We start from the raw sequence: 15373 nt of genomic DNA, 5'->3' as shown, positions 1-15373 counted from the left end.
GAAAAGAGGCAATTTGTCGTCTCCCCGAACCTAAGACTAAAACAATGAATGACGAGCATTTCCGGGAATGGTTGAGTGGTGTCACCTGTAGATTATAAATTGTGGCTTGCTGGCCCGACCTCTATAGGAGCAGCTCAAAACCTCAAACAACGGATTGGACCGATGCCGAGAAAGCTACTTTCCAAGAATGGAAACAGGCTGTAATAGGGGTGCCAGCCCTAGGCCTGCCAGATCTCACAAAGACACTTGAACTTTTTGCTCATGAAAGAAGAGGTATAGCTCTGGGTATCCTGGCCCAATATTTAGGGCCAAGTGGGCGAGCCGTGGCCTACTTCTCGAAGCGAGTAGGTAACGTGAGTCTGGGATGCTCTGGTCGTCCGAGAGCCGTCGCTGCAACTGCGCTACTGATCCAGGAAGCTCGTAAGTTCACCTGAGGACAAAGGATTAGAGGACAAAGGATTGCTGTACGTTTCCCATATGATAACTGCTGTGATAAAACAGAAAGGGGGGCACTGGTTATCCCCTAGCAGAATGCGGAAATACCAAGTGGCGTTGCTGGAACAAGAGGATGTTTACCTAAAAACTACTACCACCGTTAACCCTGTTGCATTTTCAACAACTGATCAAGTTAAAGGAGAACTGGAACGTGACTGCTTGCAGACAATCGAAAGAGTTTACTCCAGCTGACTGGACCTCTGAGATGTGCCGCTAGAAGAAACAGATTGGGAACTATATGCCGACGGAAGCGGTTCCATCTGTGAAGGAAAACGTTTATCAAGATAGACAATAACTACCGAGGAGGTAATTGCGTTGCCAACTTTGCCTTCGACGATATCTGCCCAAAAGGCTGAATCGATAGCTCTTATTCGAGCTCTGGAACTAAGTCAAGGAAAGCGAGTCAACACTTGGACAGACTCAAAGTACGCTTTTGGAGTAGTACGTGCACACGGAGCGGTACGGAGAGAAAGAGAACCGTTATCTGCACGAGGAACCGCCATTCAGCGCGCAGAACAAATACCGAAATGGTGAGAAACCGTTCAAAAACCAACAGCAGTCACGATAATGCACTGCAAAGCACATCAGTTAGGTAAGACCGGTCCTAACGCAGGTAACCGACTGGCTGATAAAGCTGCTAAAGAGGCTGCGGAAAAAGGCATCCTAGCACTAGTTCCAGAGAAAAGTATAAAATTGCCTAAAGAAACTCCAAATTATAACGAAAAAGATGAAGAATTAATTATTAGATTGCAGGCTAACAAAATGAAACAGGATAGGCTGTAACACCGACAGGTCAAATAATAGTCCCACCCACAATAATAAGAGAAATTGCCCGAGCTGAACATCACAAAGTCTATTGGGGAACAGAAAGTGAAATACGACAAAGATTGTTTAAACAATTAGAAGCGGATGTGAAATTTATATATAAAAATATCCCCGAATCAGTAATAAGATCATCTTTGGGATTATGAAATAAGGAAATTTTTTAGGAGAATATTAGCAACTTGATTTTATAGAATTGCCTTGAAAAGAAGGATATATCCTAGTCTGAGTTGATATCTTTACTGGGTGGCCCGAGGCTTTCCCTTGTCGCACCAACAAAGCAAGGGAAGCGCTCAAAGTCTTGCTCAAAGAGATAATACCAAAATACGGGGTGCCTGTAGGAATGTCATCTGACAATGGCCCTCATTTTATAGCAAAGATTGTGAGACAAGTTGAGCAAAGTATTATCTATAGATTGAGACTATCACACCCCATATAGACCACAAGCAAGTGGGGGGGGAGAGAGACAGAGAGAGAGAGAATGAACTATACCCGTAAGCAACAGTCGAGTAAAATTTGTCAGGAAACCTCACTCCTCACATGGGTTAGAGCATTACCCATGGCTCTATTAAGAATCAGAGTATAGCCAGAAGAGAAAGAAAATTTAAGTCGTTATGAAATGTTGTATGAAAGACCATATCAGGAGTCCTATGTTCTGAGTATCTTGAGTGCCTTTGGAGATATGTTTTTAAAAGGCGTTATGATTTCTTGAAGCAATTCTTTTCAAGAACTTTGTCAGTAGGTCTCCACAGCTGGACCCTTAGAATTGGACGTAGCAGCGCATCCCTTCCGACCAGGAGACTGAATACATATATAAAATCACTGAGAAGCGGAAAGGACCGTATCGAGTCATTTTAACAACCCTTATAGCAGTAAAGGTCTGGGAGAAGAACCTTGGCTTCATTATTCAAGAATAAAGAAAGCACCAACAAGAAACCGGAAGTCTAAAGAAACTGGCCCTTTAAAACTGAAAATCTATAAGTAAGTTTCACGTTATCTGTTTGGGAAAACAGCTGTGTAAAGTTGATAATGTTGGGGTTGCTATTAGGAATATTGTCGAGGGCAATAATCTTTTTGTGTGTTTAGAGGGCGTATGCATTTTTTTTTGAGGGGTTCTAAACATGAGATAAACAAAATGAAACAATTATTGTTTGAGCTATTAATCTTGAGATTAACCGTTTTTGTAATTTGGATTAAAAAAAAAAAATCTAGTTTTGTAACTGATTCAAAGTTTTGTAAAGACACAAAACTTAACCTCAGTAACAGCCTGCCTTCCGATTCCAAAGTCAGATGAAAATCTAGTTCCGTGGAGAATACTGACATTGAATTTAACCAAAACTTGAGAAAAGATGCAGAACAATGAGAATCATTTTAGCAAATTAAATGGGATGGATTTAAAAGGCAATTTTTTTTTTTGAATTTGAAAGAAGGAATTGTAGCGTTGTGAATTATAACATTACCAAAGCATCCACCTCATGGACAAAAGAATTCATTTAATCGCCCTTCGGGAGAAACTTGTACAAGCACCCCTTGGGGCTGTCAGTTGCCAAAACCGTAGAGACAAGTGCAAAAAGGAACTTGGGATCATATTGAAAATATAAAACGATGTCTAGAATTTACTGGAGTTCCAGGATCCTTGTTAGAGCCACCCAGAGTCGGGACCATCTATGGAAATTTAGACTGGTTTAGACAACCAGAGAAAAATCACAGATCCTAAACAGAGCTGAGTGAAGGTTTATACTTGCAGCTCTTCTGACCCCAAACTCCAAAGACTTTCTCTAGTAGCTAAAGCTCCAAGATGGGGATGTATTTGTAGAAAGTATAATAATATTTGACATGATCTTTGGTCCCCTCTTAATAACGGAAAAAATTTAGCTTGGAGTTGACTGTATTAAAGGACAGGCGAAAAGTTCAGGCTTAACTGTTTGGGTGACTAGTGATGATATATGATCCACTCACCTTTTCATGAAGGAGAAAGGCAACTCGTGGACTTTAGACTTAATAACTCTATCCTCTCTCTGGAAGAAATCTCCCTTGTGGCCTCGCTGGTGGACCTGGGTAAATGGAAAAGATGATACCTGGCAATGGCCAAGTCTTAGAACTAAAATCAGAGGGGTATTAAAATCTGTATTTTGACCCCAGTTAACACCTCTTCCCCATCAGCTGACTCTTGACATCTTTCATTCAATCAAGGAAGTGCCTGCTGCTTAAGTTCACATTGGTGTTGAGGAGTTTTGTTCCGGATTTGGGTACCACAGCTGCGGGCCGGGGCTGGAGGAGCCGCAGGTGCGGGCGGTGAGGCTGATGGGGACGGCCGCTCCCTGGCCAGGGGGGGCTGCCGGGGGAGGGGCCGGGGCGGGGCCGGTGGGAGCCCAGGCAGGAGCGGAGCGGAGCGGAGTGGAGCGGCGGCCGGGGTGCGGCTGCCCCTCGGGAGAAGGTGAGCGGGGCCGGGCGCCCCTCGGACCGCGAACGTCGGAGGCGGGGGTGGCCCGGGGGAGGTGGGGGCCGCCTGTGCCGAGGCCGAGCCCTGGGGACTCACGGGGGGGCTGGGAGCACGTGCGCGCGGGGGGGGGGGGGGAGGCTCACAGGGCGGCTGTGACCACGTGCGCGCGGGGGGGGGCTCACAGGACGGCTGGGAGCACGTGCGCGCGGGGGGGGGGGGGGGGGGGGCTCACAGCGCGGCTGTGAGCACGCGCGCGCGGGGGGGGGGGGGGTGAGCACGTGAGCGCGCGGGGGGGTGCTCACCGGGCCCCGTGGCGGGGCTGCGCAGTCGGCCGGCGGGTTCCGGGGAAAGCCCCGAGGAGGACGGCGGGGTCCGTGTCGGACGCACGGAGCGGTAGCGGGGCCGCGCCGTGCCGTGCCGAAGCGGCGGCGGCGGCGGGCGCTGCCCGGAGCCGGGCGGGGGGTGCCGCGCCGTGCCGGAGCGGCGGCGGCGGCGGGCGCTGCCCGGAGGCGGAGCCGGGCGGCGAAAGCGCGCCGGAGCTGCCCGGAGCGGCGCTGGGGGCTCGGCGGGAACTGCGGCTGCGCCGGCGTGGGGGTGAGCGGAAACGGAAGCGGCGTCCCCTCGGGGTCAGGCAGCGGGGCAGGCTGCCTCCCGGGGCATGCCGGGAGCTGTAGTTTTCGCGGACTCGGCGGCCGGGCGGCAGCGTGGCTCTCGGGCACGGCGTAGTCCTGGCTGCCGCCGCGGCCCCCGGAGTCCGACCAGGTCAGCCTCAGGAGCGTTGCCGGTTTCGCGTGGTTTTCCGCGGGCTTCCCGCTGCGCCCGCTCCCCGACCAGCCGTGCGGACGCGCCTCCCGGGCGCATGCGCCGTCCTGCGCGTGGGGCAGCCCGGCGTTCGCTCGCCGGCTCTGACCCCTCCGGCGCATGCGCGGTCCCTGGGAGCAGCGTGGTGGCGCGCAGGGCGGGGGTCTCAGCGGCAGCGGGCGAGCGCCGGGACCGCGGGTGAGGCGAGCGATCCCCTCCGGCGGGGGCGGTGGCGGGGGGTGCCTCCTGGCCGCGCGGGGCTGGCGGGACGGGAAGCTGCGAAGCGGCCGCCGCGGCAGGCTCCCGGTCCGCCGGAGGCGAGCCGGGCCAGGGCAGCGGCGGGCAGTTCCCCGAGAGCCGATAGAAGGGAAGAGGGGACGGAGGCGGGCACCCCCCAGGCGCGGCCAGCGGGCGCCTCCCCGAGTCGCCGGAGCTCCCCCGGCGCCTTCGCTCGGCCCGTGCGGCTGCCCCCAGCTCCAGCCCCTCCCCTGAAGCCTGTGCTGTAGCCGCAGGCAGCCCCCGAGCCCTGTCGTGAGGGCAGCAAGCTGGCCCTGCGATGTTCTCGAGTCTCCCTGAACGTGGCTGCCGTTAGCAGCGGCGCGGGGAACGAGCGGCGTCTGCGGAAGCCCCTGCGGAAGGAGGGGCTCCGGCCAGGGTCGAGCTACGGTAATAACGGTCACTGCTGCCTCTTTCCCTCTCCCAGAGGCCACGCTGTGAGTGCGGTTGTCCGTTCGTCCCCGGGGATGCCGTTGACTGCAGCAGCCTCAGGCTTGCGTGGGCTGTCTCTGCCTGGCCTCCCTCTCCTCGAGGCGCGGGAGCACAGAGGGACAGGCGGAGCGCTTACTGGCTGTGGACGGGAGCTGCTGAAGCCGGAGAGGCCGCAGAAAGGTAAAGAAGAAGAAACGGAAGGCCATCTGGCTGGCAGGTGCCTCCCGCTGCAGCCAAGAGAGAGCCTGCCTCTCTGGGTGTGGGAGGATCCCGCCTCGTAGTCCACAGCAGGTCAGACCGCCAGGGTCTGTATGCATGACCAGCAGCGCGGTACGGCCACGTAGTGAGCGAGCGAGCGAGCGAGGCTACGTGTCTAGGAGGCCTCATCTCGTAAGAGCTGCGAGGCGCTCGCGTGTTCCGTTATGTGGAGGACAGCCAAGCGACTGGAGTTACGGAAGACCAAGGGAGGAGAGAAGGAGAAAGAAGCGTCTGAACTGGCAAGGTCTCCTGGCAGCTCCAAGAGCAAGAGCTGTGGTGAGTCCTGGGCCCTCGGGGCCCTGTCGCTCCTCTTGTGCCTCCCGGTCCCTCCCTCCCCCTCTCCTGACCCCCTCGCTTTCTCATGCTGCTGTGACGTTTGTTTGTTTGTTTGTTTGTTTATTTTGCTTCCCTGTGCCTCCTCTCTTCTGTCTATTCTCTTGTCCTGCTCCCTCTTCCTCCCCCCCTTCCTCTCTCTCTCTCTCTCATTCGACTGCCCCCCTTTCTTTTTCTCTCTGCGTTCTTGTCCTGCTCCCTCTCCCTCTCCCCCCGCCCCATCCCCGTCTTTGTCCTGCAGCCAGTCGCTGTTTTTTCCTTTTCCATCTCCTTGTCCTGATCTGCATCCGCCTCTTTCCCCGCCTCCCAATTTCTCTGGCCTGTTGCCCTGGCGTTCTTTTCCTCTCTGCGCCTGTACGTGCCGCTCTGTGTCCCTGCCTTCCTATCTCTCTTCTTCCTACTTTCTGTTTCTATCCCTTTGTCTTGCTCGCTGTTGCTGTTTATTTTTGTCATTCTGGATCCCACTGTCCCCGTCCTCCCTCCTGTTCATCTCTTACTCTCTGTGACCCTTTGTGCTGCTTCCTGCCCCTTTTTTATTCACCCTCCTTCTCTCTGCAGGGCTCCTGATACCTCTCTTTCTAAGTTTCCCAACCCCTTGTGCTTCTCACGGTCTCTGTCTCTGTCAGTCTCTCTCTCTCTCTCTCTCTCTCTCTCTCTCTCTCTCCCCCCCCTTCTCGTTCCCATTGTTCTTGTCTGTCACACTGTCTTGCTTCCTGTCCCGTCGTTTCTCGCTGTATCCCTTTGTCCCGCTCCCTGCTCGCATTCGTATTCCTCTCTGTCCTGAGGACCGTCCCAGTTTTTTATCTCCGTCCTGCCGCTGTCCTGATTTTTCCTTCTCTGCCATGTTCCCTGTCCCTTTTTCTGTCTCTTTTCCTCTGTCCCTGCTGCTTATTTCTCCATCTCTGTCCAGACCCCTGTCCCTTCCCCCCCCGCCCCGCCTTGCTGTTCCTCTGCCTTGCTTTCTTCCGCTGCCTTTTCTGTCTGTCTTTCTCTGCCCCGTTCCCTCTCCCGCCCTTTCTAACTGTGTCCGCCTGTCCAGCTAGCTGTCGCTTCTTTCTTTTTTCTGTTCCTCAGTACTTTTTTCTTTTTCCGTATCTCTCTCCCGCTGCCCATCGCAGTTGGTTTTTTCCCCTCCGATGCTGGCCTGCTCTTTGTCCCTTTTGTCTCTCTGTGTCCTTCTGTCATGCTCCCTGTGTCTATTTAATCCCTTCATCTCTGTCCTGCAGCCCGTCGCTACTTTTTTTTTTCCTCTTCCGTCCCTTCGTCCTGCTCCCCGTCCTTGTCTCTCTTTCCCTTGGTTCTGCCTCCCGTCCTTTTTTCCTTTCTTGCTCCATCTCTCTGTCCTGCTCCCTATCCCTCCCGCGCTCTCTCTGTTTCTGCGTCCTTCTCCTTGCCTTTCCCCACGGTGTCCGTCTTGTACCCTCTTTGGTTTTCTTGTTTTCTGGGTGGCTGGGCCCGGCTACCCGCGGGGGTGCTTCGGCTGGGGGGTTTGGGGTGGGGGCCTGGCCGTGCCGGTGATGGCGGGGAAATAAAGCCTGAAACGGCAATCGTGAAGCGACGCCCTGCCTGTGCTGGGGCTGCCCCGCAGAGGCGTGGGGCCGGGCCCTCCGCAGGTCCCGAGCACTCCCCGAAACTACGTGTGGGGCCCCGGGGGTGCAGGGCTGTGGGGTGGCTACGCTCAGCGTCGCCCGTGGGCACTGCAGGGTCAGAAACGGAGAACAAGTTTTCTGTTCCTGGGGCTTGACAACAGGCTCGCGTGGCTGATGTGGGGGCTCGGAAACAGACCGAGCTGCGCGGCTTTGGGCCCAGAAACAGAGGTCCGGCCCTGCGTGTTTGGGCCTTGAGAACGGGCTCAGCAGCCGGGTTTTTTGGCTCCCAAATGGGCCCCGAGTCAGCTGGTGCGGGGTCCAAAAGCGGGAGCCGGCTTGGCTGGTTTTGCAGGCGGGTGGGAGGGTGTTGGGGGCTGCGGGGGGAAGCGGGGGGCGGGCAGGGTGCGTGGACCCTCCCCGGAGATGGGGGTCTGGTTGTGTCGGACGCCGAAGTTTGGGAGTCCGGCACGCAGCAGGCCGAACTCAACATCTGTGATGGTCTGTGGGGGGGAAGGGCGCTTTTCAGACCCCACGTGCCCTCTTTGAGTCCAGCTCTTCTTTCTGCGCTGCTCAGAATAGTTGTTAAGTAATTAATCGCGCAAACTAACGAATATTTATTCGGCGTGTAACTCTGATGTTTAATCCCAATGCTCCAGTTTTGACAGCAGTTGATATACAACCTTATGGAAAGCCCAGACCGTTGCACGTAGCTGGAGCTTGTAAGGAGAAGCAGCTGAAATCAGCCGGAGCTTCAGCGCGGAGCTGGGGCTTCAACGAGCCAGAACTGTAGCAAGCGGGAGCTGGAACGAGGCGGGGTGTCCGCTGTCTGGAGTGTGCATTAGCCAGAGGCAAAAGTACCTGCGGCTGTAAGGAGCAGGAGGCGCGATTAGCTGGAGCGTCTTTTCGCTGGAGCGTCCGTCGGCTGGACTGCGCTCCCAGCACGGCGGAAGAGCGGCCGGGCGCAGGCAGGGCTGTCCGCAGCAAGCTGCTCCGAGCGGCAGGGAGGCGAGTTGTCCTTCTGCCAGCGGGGAGCCCGGCCTCTTCCCTCGGGCATGCAATCCACACCGCGCTCCTCTCTCTGCGTGGAGGGTCTCTCCCGGTCCGTTCCCGCGGGCAGAAGCGAGGTGGGGGTCCCCCGTCTCTCCTGGGGCAGCCCCCCCCGCGAGGGGGCGCGGGCGAGGTGTCGTCGTCCCCTCGGTACCGGGCAAAGGGGAGAGAAACCGGCCGGCGGGAGCTCCTGGGGTGCAGAGCCCTTCCGGCAGAATCCTCCCCTGTCTTTCCACCGTTGGCTGGGTGTGACGAGCAGGTTCATTTCTTTGTTTCCTCTTCTCCCAGCGTCACCTTCCGCGTCACACGAAGAAAATCCTGCGTGGTCAATTCCGCTTGCTGCTCAGGTAATCGCACGTGTCGGGCTGGGGGAGCGGAGAGAAACACTTGCGAGTTCGAGGGCACTACAGATGCTCCACGTTAAACCCACAGAGAAGGCAAATTTGCTGCTAGTGCAGAAAAGCTGATGGAAAAATTGCTGTTCACAGATCGTGCCCTGTTCCTGAACTGGTCCCTTGATGTGTTTTTGTTTCAGGGGAAAGAATGAAATTTCCTGTCTGGTAAATTCAGAGCTGCCTGTTAGCTTCTTCAGGGTCGAGTGTTTCTCTTCTCTCTGTTCATACTGATTTGATGGGCAAGTTGGAAATAGCCTTTTACTTTTTTATGTATAACTGAATTTTTAGGAATATGTGGTGTCCCCGTAGTTCATTTTGGAGCACCTAGATGCCAGTAGAAATGTAATGAGCGAAACATGATGGGAACTGGTACTTCAACTTGATTTTTATTTGGGTTTTTTTTCTTTCCTTCCCCATGAAGAGTGTTGATGGCATGTTGTCCCGTGGGACAATCCCCATTCCGTTCAGCGGAGTCTTCAGTCTAGGACTTTTAAGTGGAAAAAATTTGTCCTTCCAAAAAGGGACTAGTCATTCCTAGGACCGAGGCATAGACTTGGAGAGTCGCTTAAGTACGTGATCGGAATGAAAGCCAACTTTCAGTTGATGTTGCTGCTGTTGGTCTTTGCTTTCATTGATTTCTCCACCACTCCCTCGTGGTTGGGAGCTCTGAATCGTAATGTTTTTCGGTCTCTAACACATTTCCACCCCCACCCCCCAAAAAAAGGAGAGGCAGTGTCTAAAAGTTAATTAGTTTCCTCACAAATGCGTGAGTAAATAGAATTTGAGTTATGATGATTAAAACCATATAAATGACACCAGTCTTGCAGATCTGGACTATTTCGGAACAGGCATTCATCACACGCAGAAGTCGTCAGGGTACGTACGGATCACCTGCGCTTCATGCTCTGACAAGACAAAATGCTGAGGCAGGGATGAGCTCTGAAAGAAGAAGAAAGAGAAAAAAAAAAAAGGCGGCTACAGGGTCACGGTTTTGTTTTGTTGTTGTTTGATTTTAGAGAGTGCAATATTGACTGGTGCCAGCCTGCAGAGCTCTTGTGCTGCCTGAGCTCTCCTTCTCTTTCGTGGCTGTAATTGTCGTTTGGATAATTGTAGAAGAGCAATTAAGTTACTTGCCTCTGTGAATGTGCTGGTAATACCAGGAAGGCAAATGCTTGAACCAGTAGTGAATAACTTGGCGACGAGTAGAATTTCTGAAGGAAGAACAGCAGCAGCAACAGGAAGCAAATAGCAAGTGACCAAAAACTCGCGCGCGTCAAAGGCATCAAAGCTTTCTTGCCGAACGTTGTTTGGCAATATGTTCCAAATGGCTTTTTTTGGTAAACGTAAATTTTCAGGAAGTTCAGGGCTCTGTGTGGCAAAACGTGTCCCTCTGCGTACGCGTCCTGCTACGTAAGTAGCATGGGTCAGTGGCAAGTCCAGTGGCAGGGCTGCTGTGCCCTACTCTCGACGTTGCCGTGGTAGTGTTGCGGTATTTAGACCTTCACGGACGGGCCGAGGAACGGAAGGAGAATGCCCGTTTTCTGTACGGGCTCAGAATGCCGACCCTTTTGTCTGCCTGCCGCTCCCCTGTGCGTGAGATGAAGCTGTTTTATTTTTCTCCCTTGTTCCTGGTCTAAATATTTCTGGAGCTGTCGCTGCTGTGGGTTTGCAATTGGCGTTACTGCGTTTTTGTAGCGGTCTAGCGATGGGTCGTTTCTGCTGTGGCGAAGCGTCGAGATACGGTTTTCGGTTTAAAGCGTCAGAAACTACGTTCACGGAAACCGGTAACTCGCGGCGTAGGGGAAACCGATCTGGCGCGTGCAGCTGTGCTCGCAGGGCTGCTCGGTGGCTCCTCATCAAAACGGCAGGCTGTGTGCGTGGACATCCGTAGGGTTGCGCTCTGGGTCCGAGAGCGTTAACGTATTTTTGCTGTTGGAAGATGGAATGGAGCGTGTGCCTGTTAAATCTCAGGGCGGTCAAAAGCTAGGAGGGACCCTGAGCGGGTTTGGTGGCACAACTGCGGTTTTAAAAGATCTTGACCGTTTGGAGCAACGGCCTGGAAAAAATGATTCCTTTTTTGCAACGAGGCAGTTCGCAAGGACAGATGTGTTGCTGTGCTCTTTAGCAAAACTACTCAACTTGCGACGTATAGGGTGATGAAGCCTCGGCTATACTAAGGCTTGAGAAAATGTATGTAGGTCTCTATGTCTGTCACCTGCGTGTATCTAGGAAAGTGAGTTCTAGTGAAAGTAAAGTTGCCAATGAGTCAAAAAAGAAAGGGAAAAACAAAAAAGGCACGGTTGTCTGAAAAAATGCAAAAGCTCTAGTGGCCTGTGTCAACAACTGTACCGAAGGTGACGCAAAAATACTTTTTCCTCCGCTCAGTCGTACTGTCTTCGCCAACCTTCACAAAAAAAAAAAAAGGCAGCTTTGGATTCCTACCCAGCTTTGTGCTAATGTTTTTTTTTCTTCTCTCAGCTGGATGTCAGCTGGCACCGTTTCGCCCTGGTTGCCCTTTCTTCTGCCGTGACGGTAGGAGACAGATGGAAAGATTCCGTAGTGGCCTGCAAGTACAAGGTACGCCTACGATGTGTGTCTGCATTTTTCCAAAGGTACTTGCGGTATGGACTTTAACGTTGAGAGTGTGCCAACTCTCCTTCTACTTTTTTTTACATGAAATATTTTAACACAAATACTAAAAGTACGTTCTGTTCCGGAGCACGTTACACCTATACAAAGTTTACTTCCCTCAGTTTATTTTCTCTTCCTGAAAGCATAATCTTCTGTTGCTGTGTGCTTGCTAGTAAATGATACTGTGAAAATAATTTTGTACTAAAAGAGGGAAGAAACTGTTCGTAAGAGTTCAGCTGTTCAGAAGAAACAGACTTTGTTTTCACGATAAAAGCTTTATGCTTTTACAGTCAATGATTTTTTTTTTTTTTAAATATCTTATAGTAGTACTCAAAAACGTTAACGGAGATCATTAGCATCTGTACTAAAAGCAGTCAAGGTCAAAGAAGAGACGTGGACAAAACAGGACAAACGGGCGTCGCATCTGTGCGTTGTCCAGGCTTTCCCAGGAAGCATTAGCAGCCTTGTAACTAGTGACAGTGAGTCCTGAGGTGTTTTTGATGAGTTACTGCTTCAGTAATGTATTTTTTCCTTTAACCTACAGTGTGTAATTTTGACTTCAGTTGGAAAGAGATTTTCCAAAATGGAAGTCTTTCTCTCTCAAAGAAATTTTGTTTTGTGAACTTCCCATCAGAGTGGATCTTCAGAGGTGATCGACTTGACAGTAGAAGTCATCAGTAACGAGACTTTTCACTCTCTTTAAAAAAAGAAAAAAAAAAGAAAAAAGTCAATTTCCTTCCAAAGACCCAAGCGCAGCCCATCTTCCTAAAGTTGATGGCATCACTGGTCTTTGGTTTCTCAGTTGTAACAGTCGAGATCACATGAAAACGTGTTGCTCTGCATGCTTCGGTACTGCCAAAAGCATTAGGGAATCCGCCAGTCCTTTTTGGTAGTCTGAGGTATTGCAGCACTGGGGATTTTACAAATTGACTTGCATTGTTTAAACTGTAACTGCCAAATAGCTGTAGTATATGATGTTAGGTGTATGTAAGCAGTTAGGTATTTTTCTAAATGTTTAAAAAGAGAGGCAACTGAATGTTATGGGGATTTTTTCCTGATGTTTTGACGGAGTGCTCTGAAGTACTTTCTTTCTGCCTGGCTTTCAATGGTGTGTTTCCCTGGCAGTTCAGTAGCACCTCTCTTGGGCAGCTCAGCTGGCCAGGTGTCCCTCCGCGTTCTGTAAAACGCACAAAAACCCCTAGTCACGTTATAACTGTGTACTTTGGAGAGAGATAATTTAATGGTATGAATTCAGAGCTGTGCAAGTTAAGGTAATGGAAAAGGAAAAATCAAATACTTTTACAGTATAAGTATTTTTATTGGACGTATATAAACATGGGCACACCTTTTTAGTGTAGAGTGAATTATTGAGATTTATTCTTTATTTTTCATTTTGCTCTTTGGAGTTTTCCACTTCACTTTCAGCTTTATTCACCAAACAAGCAAGATGCAAAGCGGCAGCAGCAGGAGCGCAAGGGCTGTAGCTGTTGGGGTGGATCCGTAAGCGTAGATTCTGATTGCGTACGACCTCGTCCCGCAGCCTCCCAGGGTTATCTCCCTGCAGCAGTGCTGTAAGGAAGGGAGGAGACGTTTTCCAGCACCGGCAAGAGTGTTTACTTGTATGCTAAGAAGGTGTTCAAAATGGTATCGATTAGCCTAAATGCTGATTTTAAGTGTTCAAATAGCTCTTAACTTTTAAAGGAGGTGGTGTATTTCGAGCTGACCTGTTTACCTGGAATCCTCCTTTAGCTCAGCGACTCTTCTTGTGCACCCCCAGCCTCTGCTGGCAGGGCGGTATGAGAAGCTGGAAGGTCCTTGACTTAGTATAAACACTGCTTAGCAACAACTACAGCATCGGTGTGTTGTCAACATTATTCTCATCCTAAATCCAAAATGGCCCTGTACCAGCTACTCAGAAGAAAATGAACTTTATTCCAGCCGAAACCAGGACAACCCCAAACCCTCTGATTCTGGGACTGCAACGGAAAAAACCAAACGACTTTGGGACTCCTGGGAAAGCCAAATGCGCCTGGATTTGTGCAGCTGGAAAGCAAAAAACCCACCCCATTTTCATGCACAAACCCACAACCAAAAGATCACCCCTTTTTATGTTGTGGGAAAGCACTGAAACACACCCCAAACGGAGTATTTTGAAAAAGCAAAAAACTCCCCCGTTAGGGGAAGATTGGGGATGAAGCACAAGCAGTTTGAGGGGCGTTGCTGGGGGTCCTCCCAGCGTGGATGATCTGGTGTGGATGCTCTGTTGCGGGTTATCCCAGGTGAGTTACCTGCTGTGGATCATCCTGGGTGGACTCCCTGGGGTAGGTCATCCCCACCCATGTCCCCCCATGCACCTCTGTACCCTCACCTACCCTCTCCCCGGCGTGTGTTTCTCCCCCATATATGCTCCCCGCTGCTTCAGCCCGCCCCCTTCACCCATTCAAGTTTTTAACCCACGCGAGTTGTTTCCCCCCGCATCCCCTGCTCTTCTATCTCCTGTCCCCCGCCCCGGCTTCCTTTCCCTCCTCCGTACTCCACCCACCCCCCACCCCCCCCACCCCCATCATCCGTCAGGCTCCAGACCCCTGGCATGCTGCCTGCACCCCATTCTCTGTCATTTTTTTTTCTTCTTTTCCTTACAAGTTGTTGTTGTTTCTTTTAAAGGATTAAACTGTTTTCGTTTCAAGCCACGAGTTTTCTCCCTTTCGCCCTTCCGATTGTCTCCCCGTCCCACTGGGGGCGGGGGAGCGAGTGAGCGGTCGCGTGGGGCTTTGTTGCTGGCTGGCGTTAAACCACGACACGAGGTGAGTTGCAAGCCCTGCCTGGCTAATGCTGGAGGCTCTCTGTGTTCCTCCTGCCATCCTGACGGGCCGTCCTTGTTCTTCATTGCCGCTTTATAGCGAGCGCCTCTCGCGCTGTAAGCGGCAGTAGTACTGGGGCCGCGCAGGTACTGCGTGTTGCAGGCAGCAAAGGGCAATTGTGACGCTTGCTGGCGGGAGCGGCAAGGAGTGCGGAGCCACGCTCCTGTAGGGAGCAAAGACGGAACCTCGAGGGCTCTACGGTCATCTGCTGAGGACTACTAATATCCCGACAGGCCTCTTTGCTTTCCCTGCTTCACGTCTGATTACTTTGCACGCCGGAGGGCGGGGCGGTAAGTAACACCGTGCAGCGTCTCTTCGATCAGAGACAAGCCCCGCACAAGAAGCCTTGCGTGCGTGCAGGATTAGGAGAGCGGAGTTCCGATAGCACAGAGGTGAGGAAAGGTGCGCCCACCCCAACTGAGCCCCAGGGTCGCCAGGGTATCGCTCGCTTGCAGGTGGGCCGCTCGCCTCTGGTGCGCTGGGACGCGGCGTTTCCTGCTGGACAGAGCTGCCCCTCTGGCAGAAAGCAGCTTTGGGTCTCTTGTGGCCTGCCTTCAGGCTGTCACCTGAACCAGGTGTTATGTTTGGGTTTTTTTTTTTAAATCTCTCGCCAGCAGCTGTTGACTGGCTGCTTTCACTCCCGCAACCCTGATGCCACATGCAGAGGGATACAGCAGTCCCTGGGGCTTGCTCCAGGGGACCACCCCCCCCCCCCCCCCCCCCCGCCGTTTGCAGGTCCCTGTGCTGCTTCTCCTCTCTAGATAATGGGGTGGGGGGGCAGGGACAGAAGCGACCACCCGAGTTGTCTGTTGTTTGCACTTGACTGCTGTAAACGCTCCAGGCACTCGGGTGCTTTTTGGAACGGAGGCGATGAAGATGACGGCCCGGGCTGCGAGTGGGGAAAGGGCAGGGCAATGTAAGCCCTGTGCCCCCAGTAAGTAGTTGCCGCCTGTGGCTGGTCTCTGCTGGGCTGAGCTGTCAGTCATCCCT

General features: G+C 52.6%; 2 long non-coding RNA genes across 2 annotated transcripts; both read left to right on the top strand.

Annotated features, from left to right (window-relative positions):
• The first annotated feature begins 8024 nt into the window (after positions 1-8024).
• LOC138684281 (uncharacterized) lies at positions 8025-10609 on the top strand. Its single transcript, XR_011323608.1, has 3 exons — positions 8025-8259; positions 8785-8843; positions 10587-10609. It is a non-coding gene; the product is annotated as an uncharacterized lncRNA (long non-coding RNA).
• Positions 10610-11623: 1014 nt separating this feature from the next.
• Positions 11624-13371, top strand: LOC138684279 (uncharacterized). Its single transcript, XR_011323606.1, has 2 exons — positions 11624-12001; positions 12948-13371. It is a non-coding gene; the product is annotated as an uncharacterized lncRNA (long non-coding RNA).
• The last annotated feature ends 2002 nt before the right edge of the window (positions 13372-15373 follow it).

The sequence above is a fragment of the Haliaeetus albicilla genome, unplaced genomic scaffold (assembly GCF_947461875.1).
Source record: "Haliaeetus albicilla unplaced genomic scaffold, bHalAlb1.1 scaffold_164, whole genome shotgun sequence".
NCBI classification, from domain to species: Eukaryota; Metazoa; Chordata; class Aves; order Accipitriformes; family Accipitridae; genus Haliaeetus; species Haliaeetus albicilla.
The sequence above is the reverse complement of the archived record's forward strand: the minus strand, read 5'-3'. Positions and strand labels throughout refer to the sequence as shown.